This window comes from Piliocolobus tephrosceles, chromosome 5, assembly GCF_002776525.5.
Source record: "Piliocolobus tephrosceles isolate RC106 chromosome 5, ASM277652v3, whole genome shotgun sequence".
Classification (NCBI taxonomy): Eukaryota; Metazoa; Chordata; class Mammalia; order Primates; family Cercopithecidae; genus Piliocolobus; species Piliocolobus tephrosceles.
Window position 1 is genome coordinate 107,099,912 of NC_045438.1, and position 17,564 is coordinate 107,117,475.

General features: G+C 33.1%; 1 protein-coding gene across 1 annotated transcript in view; it reads left to right on the plus strand.

The window, feature by feature from the left end:
• The window catches only part of EYS (eyes shut homolog), a 1,801,461-nt gene that overhangs the window by 429,271 nt on the left and 1,354,626 nt on the right, over positions 1 to 17,564 (plus strand). The gene's annotated exons all lie outside the window — the stretch shown is intronic.

The window sequence follows — 17,564 nt, forward strand, 5'->3', positions numbered from 1 at the left end:
ATAGTAGGGAAAAGGGTTCTGTTTACAATTGAGTGGGAGATACAGACCAGTAAACCTAAACATAAATATAAGTGGTCTCATGAGATGCAAATAAATAACAGGGAGTATTGAAGACACAAAGGAGAAGGACCTAATCTAGACTTGCCCCCATAGAAAAAGATTTCTCAAAATAAATCTCATCTAGAACGGGATATAGTCAGTAACAGGAATTGGCCGGGATGCTAGTAACCTCTTTATCACCAAGAAAACAGCATTACAAATCCCTAGCCATGATATGACCTACAATGTACCCGCAAACAAAATAAAAAAATTAGAAAAAGAACTCTAGATGTAAGAATGAGAAAAATATTGTAGGAGATTGAGAGAAGGGTGTTATGAATAGAGAGCAACAGTGAGTACATGTGAGTGACTGCTACGTGTGGATGCAAAGAAAAGTCAAGACATAAGGTAGAGGCCTAAAAAGGGTAAAGACTGTCCAGAACCTTGCAAAACATGCTGAGATATTTGGGCTTTTACCTTAAAAGGATTGGAGACATATGGGAGGGTTTTACACTGCCAAATGTCATGCTCATATTTGTGTTTCAGGAGAGAGAAGTTTTGCTGCTGGATGAAGAATGAATTAGCACATAGATAAGACCCAAAGCAGGAAAGCCACTTAGAAAGCTGTTTTTGTAATGGGAGGGAGATTTAATGACAATCAGGATTAGATAGTTGCAGTGGTGAAGGAAGAGTGGATGTATTACGTAGTATTTAGGAATTGTTTTAACCTCATATTTTTACTGAAGTAAATGGAGATAAAATTATAGGATATGTGTATCACTTGAGTTTAATTAGTGAAAATGAGGTTCTGAAAAGAAATGTCAGTTTTCTGACAGGAGCATCTATATAGACTTGGTGTTATTTACTGAGAAACAGGATTAGAAATCAAACGTTTGGGAGCAAGATAATGTTTTATATTGGAAAACGAAAAATCTGACTATGGGATTCCCAAATTATCTTTCAATAGCTGTTCAGATCTTTCAGTTGAAGGAGAGATTTTGAAGCATTGAAGACAAGTTTGAGTTAAGGATATAAACTTGGAGTCAATCATCTAAAAAATAAAACTAGTATAATGTATGAGTTTACTCAGGGATGTATAAAAATTGAGAAGAGAAAGCCCATGACCAAAGCTGAAGCATGTCAATAATTAAAATACGAGTAGAAAACCACAGTAGCTACATCAGAAGACACACAAAGCAAGGATAAAAAATAGAAGTTTAGCTGAGAGGAGTGCACTTAAGAGAGATCAACAATAAACAATGCCACTTCGAGATTATGTAAGATGGGGACCAAAAGATCACAGTTTGGATTCACCTTTAATGATGTCCTATAACAATGGCAAAAAGCAATTTCTGTAGCAGGAAAGGCAGAAGTCACTTGTTCTGTGACTGAAATTGAGATGACTTAAGGAAATGGAGAAAATGAGTATAAATCTTTAAAGGAAGTTGGCATCAAAGGAAGGAAGAGAGAAAAAATGAGGATGATGTAAGATGAAAGTTTTCTGTTTTATTTTAAGGTAGAAAAGGCTAGAATAATTTTAAATGCTGATCAAAGAAGACAGTAAAAGCAGAAGTTTGAAGATGCAAGAGATGAGGAAGGAGATACTGAATCCCCCAGAACTTCAAACTTGAGTAACAGCCACATGTGTAGGAGTGATACCACATTTAATTTCGGAAAGTAAAAGAGAATACCAAAAATGTAGGAGAAAATGTGTGTAAACATGAAGATTACGAGTCCTACATTTAATGGAGTGCTTCTCTTATGCCTTCTATTGTCTCTGTGAGAAAAAAAAAAAAAATTAAATCGTCTCTTGAAAGGATGATGTATTTTAGCAAGGTTAGAGGAGTGCAGAGAAATTTAAAAGTGTGCTAAGGTATTTAAGAAGGGTTTATAAATAGCCTAAGAATTTAACAGATACTGCAGAGCATGACTTATGAGCAGAGTTGAGCATAAGCAAACAAATATTACATTAATTCAAAGAAATGCTTGCCAACAATCTTTTTTTTTTTTTTTTTTAATGTAAGAGCACAAGTAAAAATTGGTAACATTTTCTGACATCTGTTTCTTACATGGCATCTTGAAGCCAGAGGTAGCTAGAAACTGGTATTGACCAGTTTCTATGTCCTGGGCTAGGGCTAAGGGGATTAATATCTAGTCCCACCGGAGAACTCATGTGTTGGTACATTGACACACAGGTGAGAAGCTATGACTACCCTCTGCTTTCCCGATAGTACTAAAACAATTCAAAGGAGTGAAAATATTTGCAAAAGAGTGGCCTCATGGAATAGAAGAGAAAATAGTACAAAGGCCTGGAGGTCAAAGTAAAAGTGTAATGGTAATGGGAGAAATTGAGAATGGGTCACAAGGATAGGTGATGGAGGTCACACTGGATTAACTGAATAATAATATGTCAGCAGAATGTTTGTATTCATTATTTGAGAGAACAGTGAGGGCAATATCCTTGGATTAGCCATGGGAGTGTGTGACTGATGTGAAATGGATTTCCATAACATTCGCCTCCATTGGAAAGTAGAAGGCTGAGAAAATGAGAAATGCACTTATTTCATGGGTGTTCTAAATTCATGTTGGCATTAGCCAAGATGACAGAAATAGGTTTGAAAAATCTCTCTCAGACAATAAAATGTTCAGTATAAGAGGAAAAGTTTCTAAGAGGAGAAATGCAATGAGGGTATAGAAGATAATGTCAAAAATTGTTATTAGTCTTTGCAATACAGTGATTTTTATATGAACAGGAATTAGTGTCCAGGAAATAGCAGTGTAACCTGAGGATATTAACCCTGCCTTCACACTGTTAACCTGCTAGCATGTGATAGAATTAATATCTACCTCTTTAAGAAGCATGGCCCTTACTAAAATTGTAATTAAATTATTAGTTGACTCTATACTCATTATATAACATGTAAATAACAGAAGATATTAAACTTGTTAAAAACAGGAAGCAAAATATTTCTTTTTAAAAAATATGGCAATTTTGTCACAAGTATCTTCTCGTTGCCGTGGTACTTTTGCATTATCCTGTCCATGGGTGAACAACTTTATGCAATGGGAGATATTACCTGCAAATATGAGGGCAGCCCAAATTCTTCTATTCTTTAGGTGTCTCTTTACTCTTCCTAGTAGCTAATTATGTTTTCTAGTTAATAATTGTGTATATTAAATTTTTCTTGTTCAAATTACTAACATAATTCCTATCTCCTATCTCTACCCCAACTGATACACTCATTGATTTCTGGCTTTGACAATATTTTATACGTTCTAAAGCACACTTATTGTATTTCTTCACATCTTATTTCTAAAACCAGAGAGCCAATAATTAATGGTGTGTTTGTCTATTTTGTGACGAATTGAGCAATCTATGGCATCTTAGATTTAATTATTATTTTTTTATCCTTTACTGTTTGTGTTAGACGCCAATCTTCAAGGACTAAGGAAGAATAATCATTTAATGATGTCCAGCTATTCAGAAAGAATATCCCGTTCTTGGGTGTAGACCTATGTATTTTAAGCTTGATTTTAAAAATGACCTGCTGTGGGACTTTGGGTTAGTTTGGAAATGGAAATTTCCAATTAAATTCTCCACATACATGTCTCTTTGTCCCTTTGGGGATATAATTAACTTCCTCTCTTTCTCTTTCTCTATTTCTCTTCCTTTCTTTAGTTTGATCCAACAGACACAGATTATTAAGATTAGTCTAATGGAAGTAGACATCTTAATTCTTGAAAGTATATTGCCATTTTCCTCCTAACAAGACATCTTAATTCTTGAAAGTATATTGCAATTTTCCTAAGCTGATTAAAAGTAGAATTAGTAAATAGACCATGACCTTTCTCTCCTCCATCTTTTCAGGAATGATAATTCTTTATGCTAAATATTACATATTACATTTAAATGGCCAGTCTCATTTGATATTGTTAAGCAGATACTTTTTAGCCCATCTCCCAATTATATGCACAGTATATCATTAGTATCTTCACAATGCAATATGTAACTATTTGTGAATTAATTACTTTCACTACAGTGAGATCAGTGCATGATTAGCAAATGTCTACTAAGAAAGGAACTGATTTGAAAGCAGAAAATCTAACCAATTTAGATAGCTTCCCTGATGAATTCAAACTTGAATCAATTTGTATTCAGTCTTTTGAATGTTTTGTAATTTTGACTAAAAACTGAGACAAGATTATTTCTATAAATCTAATATCTTCTTTCTGAAGCACTCTGTGATATAAAGTCTACTGTACCATGAAATAGGTCTGTTGTACTTTTTCTTTCAACTCTGATGGCATGCCTAATAAACTCCTTCATTATACAAAAATGTATCCATTTATGAGACTGAGCATTATAGGAAAATGGGTTTCCATATTGTTATTTCACCTGATAGACTATTAGGAAATCTGCAAGTGTATAATTGCCAAGAGTAATCTTGTTATTACCAATTGTACATGACCTGGAAATGGGTTCAAAATTGTTAAAGGTACAATCAAAGATAATTTGTACATAATTCGCAGCTTTAAGAAATTTGCATAATTTCACTGGCTTCATCTTATCAATTCTAGTAACAATATACATGTTTGGACAGTGGCAAGTGGTAATATTTAATAAATTGAGAATATTTTATTAACCATTTACTAATATGAGGAATCTCTGTGGGATCCAGAATGAAAAGCCTTAGCCAAGCTCATATTCTGTGGCTTTGAAAATGCCATGTCCATCAACAAGCAATAATGTCGCTAGCCTCTTTATTTTTATAGTTGTCATTGAACTAATTAAACTGAGATGTCTGAACAAGAATTAAGATAGTCAATATGCTTATTTTGCAGTAGTGCCATTCAATTGTAGATATCTGTAAATAATGTAGAGAGCCAGTGAAATTTACACTCATTGAATAGGTTCTAATAGCAATGACCATAGGAAAAAAATAAGGTAGTAAGTGTAGGGATTGAAAACAAATACAGGTGACATATTCTTCTGTGTATTGTCAAACATATTAGTTTACAAGACCAATTGCCACTTATAAAAGTTTCCTAGGCATGTGTGGCAATAGTGTAAAGAAGAATGACTTTACACTATTAATGTATAATATAGTATATTATACTATATATATTATATATATACTATATAATATATGATATACTATATATAGTATATTAGTATATAGCAAAATATATTAGTATATAGCAGTATTAGTATATGGCAAAGCATTATTATATAGTTTAGTGTAAAGTATTAGTGCATAGCTTTGTGTAAAACTCTTCCATCCAACAAAGTATTACATTTATTAATAATAAAGTCTAGGAGGATATAGATTAGTGTAAAATCCAAACGAGTATATCCAGTCCATAGAGCAGAGTACTTAGACTATTGGCTTCTACCAGTACCAGTGAGGAAGGCAAGAGACAGTGATTTACTATTCTGCCAACTTTGAAAGATTAACTGTACTGTAAACTAACAACTTTGAGCCAGTGGCTATTTCTCACCATTTAGATAACTGTTTGTGCCTTTTTTGGGAAGGAAAAAAAAATGGAGTAACAGAAGGTCAAGAGTTTTAAGGCAAAATTACTCTGAATGAAAACTAAGCACGGAAGAGAAAAGACATTTCCTTTAACTTTAGATTTCTACCTCATTTAATGTCATCATTGGTGAAAGTATTGAATTTCTCCCAAATTACTTGGATCAGACACCTTTTGGCCATTATTTTGACCTGGGTTCTAAGTGAAAGAGCTACTGCTCTGACTTGATTTGAAATTATGGGACATTCCCCCCCATCCTTTTTCTGACTGTATTCTATGCTCCAGTTTCCCCACTGTAATAGTACTTAGCGCCTAACTTTGTCCTTTCTACTCAAGAAGAAATCTCATATAACATGCTATACAGTGAGATTTTTATGTTAAAGGTTTTTGTTTAGAATACATGTAGTTTATAATATATTCCACAAACCAAAATATATGTAAAAAGGAATTTGATGGTGATCAAACAAATTCAGTAGTATACACAATAGCTTCCACCTCTACATTAATAATTAATAACCAGATTTAATGACATTAATATTTAAGATTGAAAGACGTTTACATATAATTACATAAATTGTAAAATATGTAAATTAAGTTCTTATAATTCTATTATTTCTTTGTTTTATATATTAACAGATGGTTGTATTTCTATGTAATTTTTGTTTACTAATAACAGACTCTGACTTCCAAGAATATATTAATGTATTTAAAATATTTAATGTGATCCAACTTTGTACTGCAAACTATTTTGTTAATACGAAACAGTTAAGGATGGAAGAGAAGGTACTTGCTATTGTGTGCTAATTTTATTTTATTTTTTGAGACAGAATCTCGCTCCGTCACCCAGGCTGGAGTGCAGTGGCTGGATCTCAGCTCACTGCAAGCTCCACCTCCCAGGTTCATGCCATTCTCCTGCCTCAGCCTCCTGAGTAGCTGGGACTACAGGCGCCACCACCTAGCCCGGCTAGTTTTTTGTATTTTTTTTCTAGTAGAGACGGGGTTTCACCGTGTTAGCCAGGATGGTCTCGATCTCCTGACCTTGTGATTCACCCATCTCGGCCTCCCAAAGTGCTGGGATTACAGGCTTGAGCCACCGCGCCCGGCCTATTGTGTGCTAATTTTCTAATGAGAGGAAAACCAAGCAAAAATAAGAAATGCACACACCCATACACATATACATGCATGTCTATGTGTGTAATAAGTTTTATAAAGCAAAGTAAAAGACAAGTGATGTGAGAGGAGTGATTGGATAGTAAAGATAATCCTCTTTAAGCAGTTTCCATTTACACCAAAAACTGCATAAGAATGAGTTATCCTCCAGAGAAGACTTTCCAGTGATAGAAGTCTGTTTGGGCAAGACCCTCAGGTAAAAATGTGTTTCGTGAGATAATCTAAAGAAGTTCAGTGGAAAATAAGCGAGCGAGAAAGGATTATTATGTGTTCTAAACTCAGGAATTTTCAGGGCCTTATCATATAAGGTAAGGAGTTTGGAGTACTGCCATTAACTTTTTTACTGGATTTGTATTTCCTAATTATATTACATTTTTTAAAATTACTCTAGATGTGTTGTGGACTGCATTAGAGTAAGAGGGAAAACAGAAAAATAGTTAAAACAACTCTTGTTCTCATTGGGGATGGGAATAATTATAATAGACTAAGATATTGGTAATAGAGATGGAGATAAATAGACAGGTTTGGGATATTTTTAGACATAAAGTTGCCAAGATTTGCTAATAATTCAGCGAAGGTGAGGAACAATAAAGAATAACTCTTGGGTTTTGTAATTTATCCTGGTTAATAAGGAAGAGGGAAGGTAGACCTGCTTAGAGTGTTTTGTTTGCCCATGTTGGACTTGAGATGCCTTGTATATATCCAAGTGGTGTTGAAAACTGATATTTAATTAGGCATTGAAGTCAGGAGTTCCTGGGCCTGAAGAAATTTTGATTTGGGAGTCTGTCATGTAGAGGTCATGATACGGTTGATGTTTCTGTAAATTAATTGATGATTTCAATTACATGAATAGGTAGAAAAATATAATTTCAAATGAAAGAATGAATAAACAAAAATAAGGGTGACATCCAATGGACAGGAGAAAACAGGAAGCAAATTCAGGATTTAGGACAAACCACAAAAAAGAAAGAGTAAGAATAAATAGAAAACCCAGAGTAAAGAAAGCATAGAATGTTTGAGATACTATGCATGAAACAGAACTCTAATTATTTGGATTGCTTTTTGGTCAATGGATGATTCCTACATGATGGTTCCTATGAGGAGAAAATGATCACAGTGTGATTTTGCCCAGATGGTGCAAGCAATTGAAGAGTATGATGGAAGTAAATATCATTAAGTAACAGATTAAAATCCAGTTAAACAATTAAAAGGAAAACTAATTTAAATGTGTGTGTGTGTGTGTATGTGTGTGTGTGAGGCAGAATTGAAACATAGACCTAGAAATATATGAGGAAGAAAAGATATGATTATTTAGAAATTAACACATGAAACTTATTTTAAAATAAAGTGTCTAATATGTTCATCAATTGTCAGAAATGTCTCCAGTCTGGTGGGGGATGTTGATAATGGGAGAGACTACATATGTGTGGAGCGAGTATATGGGAAATCTCTGTACCCTCTGCTTAATATTGCTGTGAACCTAAAACTGCTCTAAATATTAAAGTATTTTAAAATAATAAGACATAGAATGCTTTATTATTTGTCTACCCAGAAACTTTTGAAAAGGATACATGAATGCTATTTTATTGAATGTGTTCAAACTACTTATGCTTAATAATTTATTTGTCAAACAAGTTGAAATTTTACTACAGCTCACTGAATCAAATTGAAATCTCATTTAAATGCAGTCTACATTTTGGCAATAAAAGCTCTAAAATTATATACATGTACACCTTAAATGTAGCCTATTGTTGCCAAATCATGTGGAACACACTCTGAAATTGAAAAGAGTCAGTCACAAAATCTGTTTCTGACAATCTTTATAATATTTATTATATCATTTGGAATTTTATTATTTTGTTAGTGATTTGTCCTCAACAGGGTTGAAAATTATTACCTATACTTTACAGATAAAATATCATTGCCATTTTTCTGCATTTAGTCTGTTAATTTTTCATTCATTTAACAAATGTTTTTTGAACACTAATATCAGACAGTAGCTATTCTGAGAGCTATGGATACTAGAATATATTTTCATAAGCATACATTTTAAAGAACTTACATATATATGTAAGCATATATATACACACGTATGTGTGTGTGTGTGCGCGCATATATTTATATATACAACTGACCACAGAAGAAGGTGTAAACACTAGAAAAGTGTTGTGCTAATCTGTACCCAGAAAGAAGAGGTAGAGGATACCTGAGATGATCCAGGTTTTAGAAGGAAACCAGGTATTCCCCGGCAAAATCTCAGGCATTTAAAAATTCATTGTGGTTACTTGGTAAGACGGTGAACAAGAAACAGGGAAGGATAAGAGAGAGAAACCAAGAAGGAAGGCTAGGTACAGACCGTGATGTTACCGTAGACTACGCTGTGAGTTTTTTACATTATCCTCTAAGTTCATATTTCTCTTGCTAGACCACTATACGTTAGGGGATGAATTTAAAGCTTCATGAAAGTCACAACAGTGATTGTAGCATCATCTTGAACAGTCACATTTCCCTATGAGTGTGTATGTTGTGTTATAGAATGTGTTATATATTAATGAGGACAAACTATGGTGTCAAATTCAAGATTTGCATGAATTTTAAAATTAAATGTCAAATTTGAAAAAAAAAAAAAAAGCCTTCCTTGTATCTTGTCAAACCCTACTGATGTCTAAGATCATAAATTCTCTATCCTCATTAATTAGGACTGCTTTAATAGATTAGCTTGGGAAATATGGATGAGGGGTGGAAAGAAACTGAAGGCTGAAATTGTTAGGTATTCCATCAGATTTGTCTTTTAGAAATATAAGCTCGTAGCGGTGTGACATTCAGGTTCATAAGGGGAAGCTGGGATCAGAAGACACAGAGACATATTTAAAACGGTAACCTAGAGAGAGACAGGGTGATTGATTCCACTGTGTGCAGGAATGTGACCCATGTTTCTCAGACTTCACCAGAAATTCAGAAGAGTATTATGTTAATTTTATACATTAATATTTCATTATTTCTTTCCACCTTCCACTCTTCGGGAACTTGAGTACTGTAGGAATCTTCACAAAGTGTATTTGTCACAAGACAAATAGGCTTCCCTCAGTGTGACTAAACTTTAGACAGTTTTCTTCTTAAGCTGCTTGTCCTGTTACCTCTTTACAGGATCCAAATGATCTAACCACAGAAGTCCCTCCCTTCATTTTCTTAGAGAATTTACTTCAGAACCCAATAATTATAAATTATTTCTTTGCCTCTTTGGGGTATAAATATCTTTAAAAGCCTCTTGTTCATTTAAGAACCCAAGACTATCTTTCTCAAGGACCTGGGAGCCATCCCTTTGAAGTGTAATCATCGAGGAAGATAGCATCTGTATCTCCCAGTCTCTGTAGGGGGATAAGAGACTAACTTTGGTATGTACCTTCATCCAAGTTGTAATACTACATCCTAACTTGAAGATTGTAAAACAAATCTAATTTTCTTTGTGTTAAGACTAAATAGCAAATGCATGTGACCTATGAGCTCTCTCACCCCAGCTCTTAAAAACTCTCTCACCCATTGTTACAATGAAGTCAAGCTCAGACTGACTTTTGGCTTCTCTCCTTCACTGCAATAGCCTTGAATAAAATCTTTCTTGGTTGTTTAACTTTTTTTCTGGTTAAACTTTTGCTTTGACAATAGGGTTCTCAATTTCCACTAAATTAAATTATCACATCTTGAACATTTGTTTAAACTCAATTGTTTACTGCAGTATGAAGTTTTAATTTTATAGTAAATGTAGCACCATAACTCTCCTAGTATTTTATTAGGCAGTATAATCTATTTTTTCCAGGCAATATTTATTAAAATTTAAACTTCAAAAGACCCCACAACACCTTGTAGGGAGAATCCGAGTCTACCTATTCCTCAAATATCATATGATCCATTTCTAAATGTAAAGAAGCAAAAGGTATACAGAATTGTTTTTCCTGTTTAAATTTTGGCGTGCATAAGAAACAGATTATATTGATAGACACCTTAATAAATAGCTCTATAGGCCAGGCGTGGTGGCACATGCCTGTAATCCCAGCACCTTGGGAGGCCAAGGCAGGAGGATCACGAGGTCAGGAGATCGAGACCATCTTGGCTAACACGGTGAAATCCCGTTTCTACTAAAAATACAAAATAAATTAGCTTGGCGTGGTGGCAGACACCTGTAGTCCCAGCTACTCGGGAGGCTGAGGCAGGATAATGGCGTGAACCTGGGAGGCGAAGCTTGCAGTGAGCTGAGATTGAGCCACTGCACTCCAGCCTGGGCGACAGAGAGAGATTCCGTCTCAATAAATAAATAAATAGCTCTATTTTGAAATTCATCTTGTGTCATCTGAAAGAATATTCAGAAAAGTTACCCATATCATCTATAAGAAGATCCTCTAATGACATTTCCTTCTGCCCATAATGTCAAGAGCAATTGTTCTTCCTCCTGAGTCACTAACGTGTTGTTACATAATGAATACCAAAAATTACATAACTGGCCAGGTTTTCTTCTGTAATTCCTGCTAAAAATATTGAGGCCACAATATTGGCCCAACTAAAGATATAGGTTTTTAAGGTATGGCATTTTTAGCCTTTTTTTTTTTTTTTTTTTTTTTTTTTTTTAGTTCATTTTACAAACCCCCTATGGGTTTTTTGTTTTTGTTTTTGTTTTTTTTGTTTGTTTGTTTCCTTTGGTCTCTAGCTTCGACTTGGACATTAAGTTCTTGTGTTCTATTTCATCTGTTTTCAAATTGTCTTCAGGACAAGGCCTGGCGTGCATACACAGACGGGAGGGTAGATAGCTGAATAGATTGCCAGTTGGTTTGGTGTAATCAAAGCAAGTCTCCAGAATTGGTTTGCTCTGGAACTCTTTTCTCAGCTCTTTGAGGTGATGCTTGGTAAAACTCCTTCAGTTAGATTTGATCGGCCCAAGATCCTTAGCAGGAGATATCATAACAGGTAGCATGTTGACAGCAAGGTAAAGCCAGAACAGGAGATGAGGGGAAAGTTACATGCCACTTTTTAACCAAAAGAATTATTCTATGTATGTGAATAATCAGATACATATGAAATGATTCTATGGAGTGAGAGATCTTATTAAAATGAAGTATAAACAACAAGACATACAATAGCTGATTGCTTAGAAATTCGATCATGTAACAGATCAGCTACATATCAAGTTGTATAACTTCTATTCATTTAAATCACATACCTTTAAATGGAGATAATTGCACCCCCTCATAAGTTATGGGAATTAGATAACTGAGCAGATGTAAAGTTACTATAAACATAGTGTAATTGTGACTCAGCTGATTTGACACAGAGATACATAAACAATACACTAAAACAGGCAAGTTTAGAGGAACAAAGTTTTTCTCTGAAAATCCTTGGTATCTAAAATAATAGCAAAAGAGATGCACAGGAACAATACAATATTTTTCACAGTTTAAGAAACAATGTTTTTTTCATAAGATGGAAATCATGCCCTGTTCTGGCATGTAAGCTACTGTATTCATAACTGAGTTGCATAGAAATGCTACCCTTCAGGCTCTCCAATTGTTAGGTGATGTATATATATATGTGTGTGTATGTGTGTGTGGTGTATCTATAATTTGTTAGATATTGATAGGGATATTTCACAATCATTAGCTTTTGAATTTTCCTAAGGGAGCTTATTTTTCTACATTTATTTCTCTTGTTAAATCAATATTTTTGCTGCCATATGATTCATTATTTTCATAGACTCTCAGTATTATGGAAAAAATCATTTTTCAAGTAGAGGAACTGATAACAAATTAACCCAAATATATAGTGAAATGAATTTGTTAGAATTGAATATAAAACCTGTTTGGTATAACTGAATAGCTTCATGAAATGTTATAAGAATCAAATATAGTAAATAAATTACAGAAAGCTTAACATATAGCATGATAAAAAAAAACTGAGTTTTTAAAATGAGATCTAAATGTAACTTTAACTTCTTTGTGTTTTTTATTATAAAAGTGAAAATCAGAAATCCTAGTTTATTTAATGATACTCAGAGAACTAGTCATGTTCATGAACTTCAAACTAACTTATGTATATTCATACATTTAAATTCAAGTGTTTCATGACAAGTGAAATATTTTAATAAGAAATTATTGAAACCATTGCAATATTTTAAAACGTTAGAAAAAACATGTTATGTATTGCACATGGTAAATAAAAATCAAGGAAACTTCCAATAAAAAGCAATGGATTCCCAAACAAATTCATTTTGGCTTTAAGTCTGCTAAAACAGACAAAGTTTAAATACTGCCTTATTTTATTTCTTCTGTTATTCCTTTGACTTGTTCATACATCTATTTTTTAAATTTGAGATATAATTACATATTTTATTCATTGGACTTCTGTTATGAAAGATAAATCTTTTGTTCACTAATTACACTATCTACTTTCCAACTTTCTGTCAGTAGTATTTTTTTCCCCTTTTTTGATGTAGTCTCGTTCTGTTGCCGAGACTGGAGTTCAGTTGCGGGATCTTGGCTCACTGCAACTTCCACCTCCAGTGTTTAAGCAATTTTCTTGTCTCAGCCTCCTGAGTAGCTGGGATTATAGGCACCCATCACCACTCCTGGCTATGTTGGGGTTTCACGCCTGGCTATGTTGGGGCTGGTCTCGAACTCCTGACCTCAAGTGATCTGCCTAAGTCTCCCAAAGTCCTGGGATTACAGGCATAAGCCACTAGGCCCAGCCTCTATTATTAATTTTAATTCTTTTAATTCTTTTTATAAAATTATTTTAGTTCTTATGTTGGCTACATGAACTTAAATAATACATTAAGATTATATGTTTTAATTAAATCCAATCTATCTGGACTTTTATTAAAATTAAGAGAATTGGTGCCCATACTATTCTATCTACCTCTCTCCCTATTAACTTTTTCCACCTAATAAATTATATCACCTATATTTTGTGTTTACATTGCCGTTATTTGACTATGTTACACTCAAATATATTAAGTATAATGAAGACTTCTGAGCTGTTTAAATGTTGAGTTTAAAAATTGAAATCAGTAATAAATGTTACAGTATTATGTATATATTAATATTTGCTGCCAAAGTGAAACTAGAATATATTATTTGTAATACAAGTCCATTTGAAGGACAACATTTCTTAGCTTTGAGACAAAATAATTTCTTTTATTATACCCTGAATAGATTGTTCAAATCAAGTCTTAATTTAGTTTGGTTTATATTTGGACCAGGGCCGCCTTTAAACATTTAAAAAATTTCTGCTCAAATTTCTCATTGAATTCTTCATTAATTATTAATTAGTAAAGATCTAATTTTAATTAATCTTTAATAATTAAATTGTTTATTAATGTAGCTCTAAATTAACAAACATACTGCAGCTTCATACTCATTTTATATGTGTGATGGATCCATCCACAAAACCTTTCTTGAAAAAAGAATTTTTTCAGTGTTCCCTGATTTTAGTTTCTTAGTTGGACAATCAGTGTCTCAGCTATTACGATACAATACCTCATCACTGAATTCCTCAATTAAATGAATAGTTTCATATTCCACTTCTCTTTCATTTATCTCCCTGATCTTTCTGGTATATATCATAAGGTAACTTCTTAAGACTATTTGAGAAATTTTGTTTTTATTATTTTCATTACGCTGTGTGATTTTTTGTTTTTCTCTAAAAGTATTTAAATTTTTATTCCTATCTTCTATTAATATAGTAATGAAACTCGGTTTAAGTCTTTTTCTTAACCACATGCTAACATCCTATCTAACAACTCATGTCTCATATAAGCTGTGGTAAGATTATCATTTACTTGATAAGTTTCTTTCACCCATTTCTTCCAGTTCCTTTGAATGATGGACCTCTTGAAGTGTTCTTGTACATGATTTCATTTCTCTCACAAATTTTCTTTTGGTGTGATTTTGCAATACATTATTGGAAGTTTTTCTCACCCTATTTCTTTACTCTTATAATGGATTTTATTTCCACAACTTTGCTGCTAATACTTATGTGCCTTTTTATTCTTTGACATTTTCCCTTTACCTATAATATCATTCTTGTTTTGTAGATGTGATATTTGTCTATATTTCTTTGAGGAAAATTATTATAATTTTTGAAACTTCTTTATTGCCCATTGAATTTCACTAAGAATTTAAAAGGGTACTTGATCTGTTTCTAGGACTCAATCATGAAGATCACTCTATTTCTGATTCAACCTTACCTTTGTTTATGTTTCTCGTCTTAATCTCTATCATCTTCCATCAAACTGAAATTTGTGACATATCCAGTTGCTCTAGATGTCCTCTCTACCAATCTCTTTGCTCTTAAACACTGAGTCCTTTTTAAATTACTTACTCATTCTTTACAGGATCTTTCAGAGAGCAAAAAGATAAATATTTAGGAAATAAAATAATAAACTACTATGTAATGAATATGTATAAGACTAATATACATGTGTACACACGTATATGGATTGAAAAATTTCAGTGAAAATATTTTGAAGTTTGTGGTAAAATATATAACACCCAAACATATAAAATATATATTTATAAATACATAAAAATTTAAATTTTGAATTTTCATTCAGGTATCGGTATATGTAGAAAATACGCAACATATTTTTAATTATTCTAGGATTTAGTAGTTTTATTATCTTTAATAGGATAGAAAAACAACAACCTTTCCAAAAAATTAACTGATTATATCGATATGTAGCAATCATTATTTATCTGAATGATGTTTATTTGCATGGCATAAACATGTTCTTAATGTAATTGTTTCATTTGCTTCCTTTCCCTTAAATAAGACTTATGCCCTTTCACTGTGCTAAAATATCTTGAAGTAAGTATAGATACAATTCCTTACAAAGAAGAGAAAGAAAAACATGACAATGAAACACAAAAATGATAAATTGATTTGCATATAAATAATCTTCCTCTGCAAATAAAATTTGCTGGTACGTGTTCTAATTAGTAATAGACATTCATCTCTAAATTTTCAGACATGAAACAAATAATGTAAAATTAATCCTAAATTTTTAACCTGAAGAGTTATCAGTAAATTATTATCAAATATATGAATTATAATACACTGAAAATAATACCATTTTAATTGGAGAAAAATTTAGTTTTATGAGATGTTCAACTTGAGGTAAGCAGATGACAAGTTTTAAAATGACACTAGGACTTGAGTAAAAAGTCAGGATCTGAGCTATGGATGTAGAGTTCTTTCTTACAGTATAAGAAACCCTGAATGCAAAAGGAGAAAAATCGGATAAATAGTTAAAGCTTGGTAAAATCGAAGATGATATTTGCACAAAAACAGAACAATGTATTAATTTACAAGTGGGAACCTAAATTATGATTATAATCTATTCTGATTAATGCAAAATGGTTAATAATTTGTCAATAAAGTGAACTTTTCTGGGATTGTTTCCCATTCCAGTTGCTGACAGTAGATTATAGATATCACGTGTAATTTCCATGGAACGATCTTCAAATTTATTGATTCTTCTGGCATTTTATATCTGCTACTGAGCTCAGTTAGAAAACTTTTCAGCCGGGAGCAGTCACTCATGTCTGTAATCCCAGCACTTTGAGAGGCCGAGGTGGGCCGATCAACTGAGGTCAGGAGTTCAAGAGCAGCCTGGCCAACATTGTGAAACCCTATTTCTACTAAAAATACAAAAATTAGCTGGGCATGGTGGTGGGCACCTGTAATTCCAGCTATTCGAGAGGCTGAGGTAGAAGAATCAGTTGAACCTGGAGGGCAGAGGTTGCAGTGAGCCAAGATCCTGCCACTGTACTCCAGCCTGGGTGACAGAGCAAGACTCCATCTGGAAAAAATAAAAACCTTTTATTTCACCTATCTTGATTTTCTAGTATGGAATTCCCTTTTTATTATCTATTAAATAATAAATATTTTATAGTTACTTTTTATTGTGATTTCATATTTGTTGTGACATCATATTTTAATAAAATCTTTAGTTATAGTTTCCTTTAATTCCTTTAACATGTTCGTAATTGCTGATTTCAGATTTTGTCTGCTAAAAATAACATTGGGGCCTACTCCAATCACAAGGCAAAGCATTTTCCAGACTGGTTAAAAAAAGCAAGATCTAACTGTGTGTTTATATTTGAAGACTCAAACAGGTTAAAAGTAACGTGATCTTTAAACAATACACCATGTGACCTGTAAACATAAGAGAGTTCCGGGGGTGTGGGGGCTCATTAATATCAGACAAAATCAACGTTAAGTATTTTTTAGCAACAAAGAGTAAAAATTTCATGATGACCAAAGGATCAATTAGTCAGGAAGCTATAACAATAATAAATGTATACATATCTATCAGCAAAACACAAAAATACATGAAGCAAAACTCATCACTATTCAAAGGAGACATACAGAATTCAGCAATTATAGTTGGAGATTTCAATAACCCTATTACAATAATTAATATAAGCAGTGAGTATATGGAAGAGTTATGCATAAGCCAACTTGCCTAACTGGCAGTTACAGAAAACTCAATAGCAAAATATGTGTTCTTTCTAACTGTACACAGAGCATTCTCCATGTGGACAAAATGTTGTATGTAAAACAAAACTGCAACTGAATTAATTGTAAATCAATACCTGAAAGATATGGGAAATATGCCAGTACTTAAAATTGAACAACACACTTATAAATAACCCATTGATCACAGAAGATGTCACAGGACATATTAGATTTTTTTTTTTTTTTTTTTTTTTTTTTTTTTGTGCTGGGAGCGGTGGCTCACGCCTGTAATCCCAGCACTTTGGGAGGCCGAGGCGGGC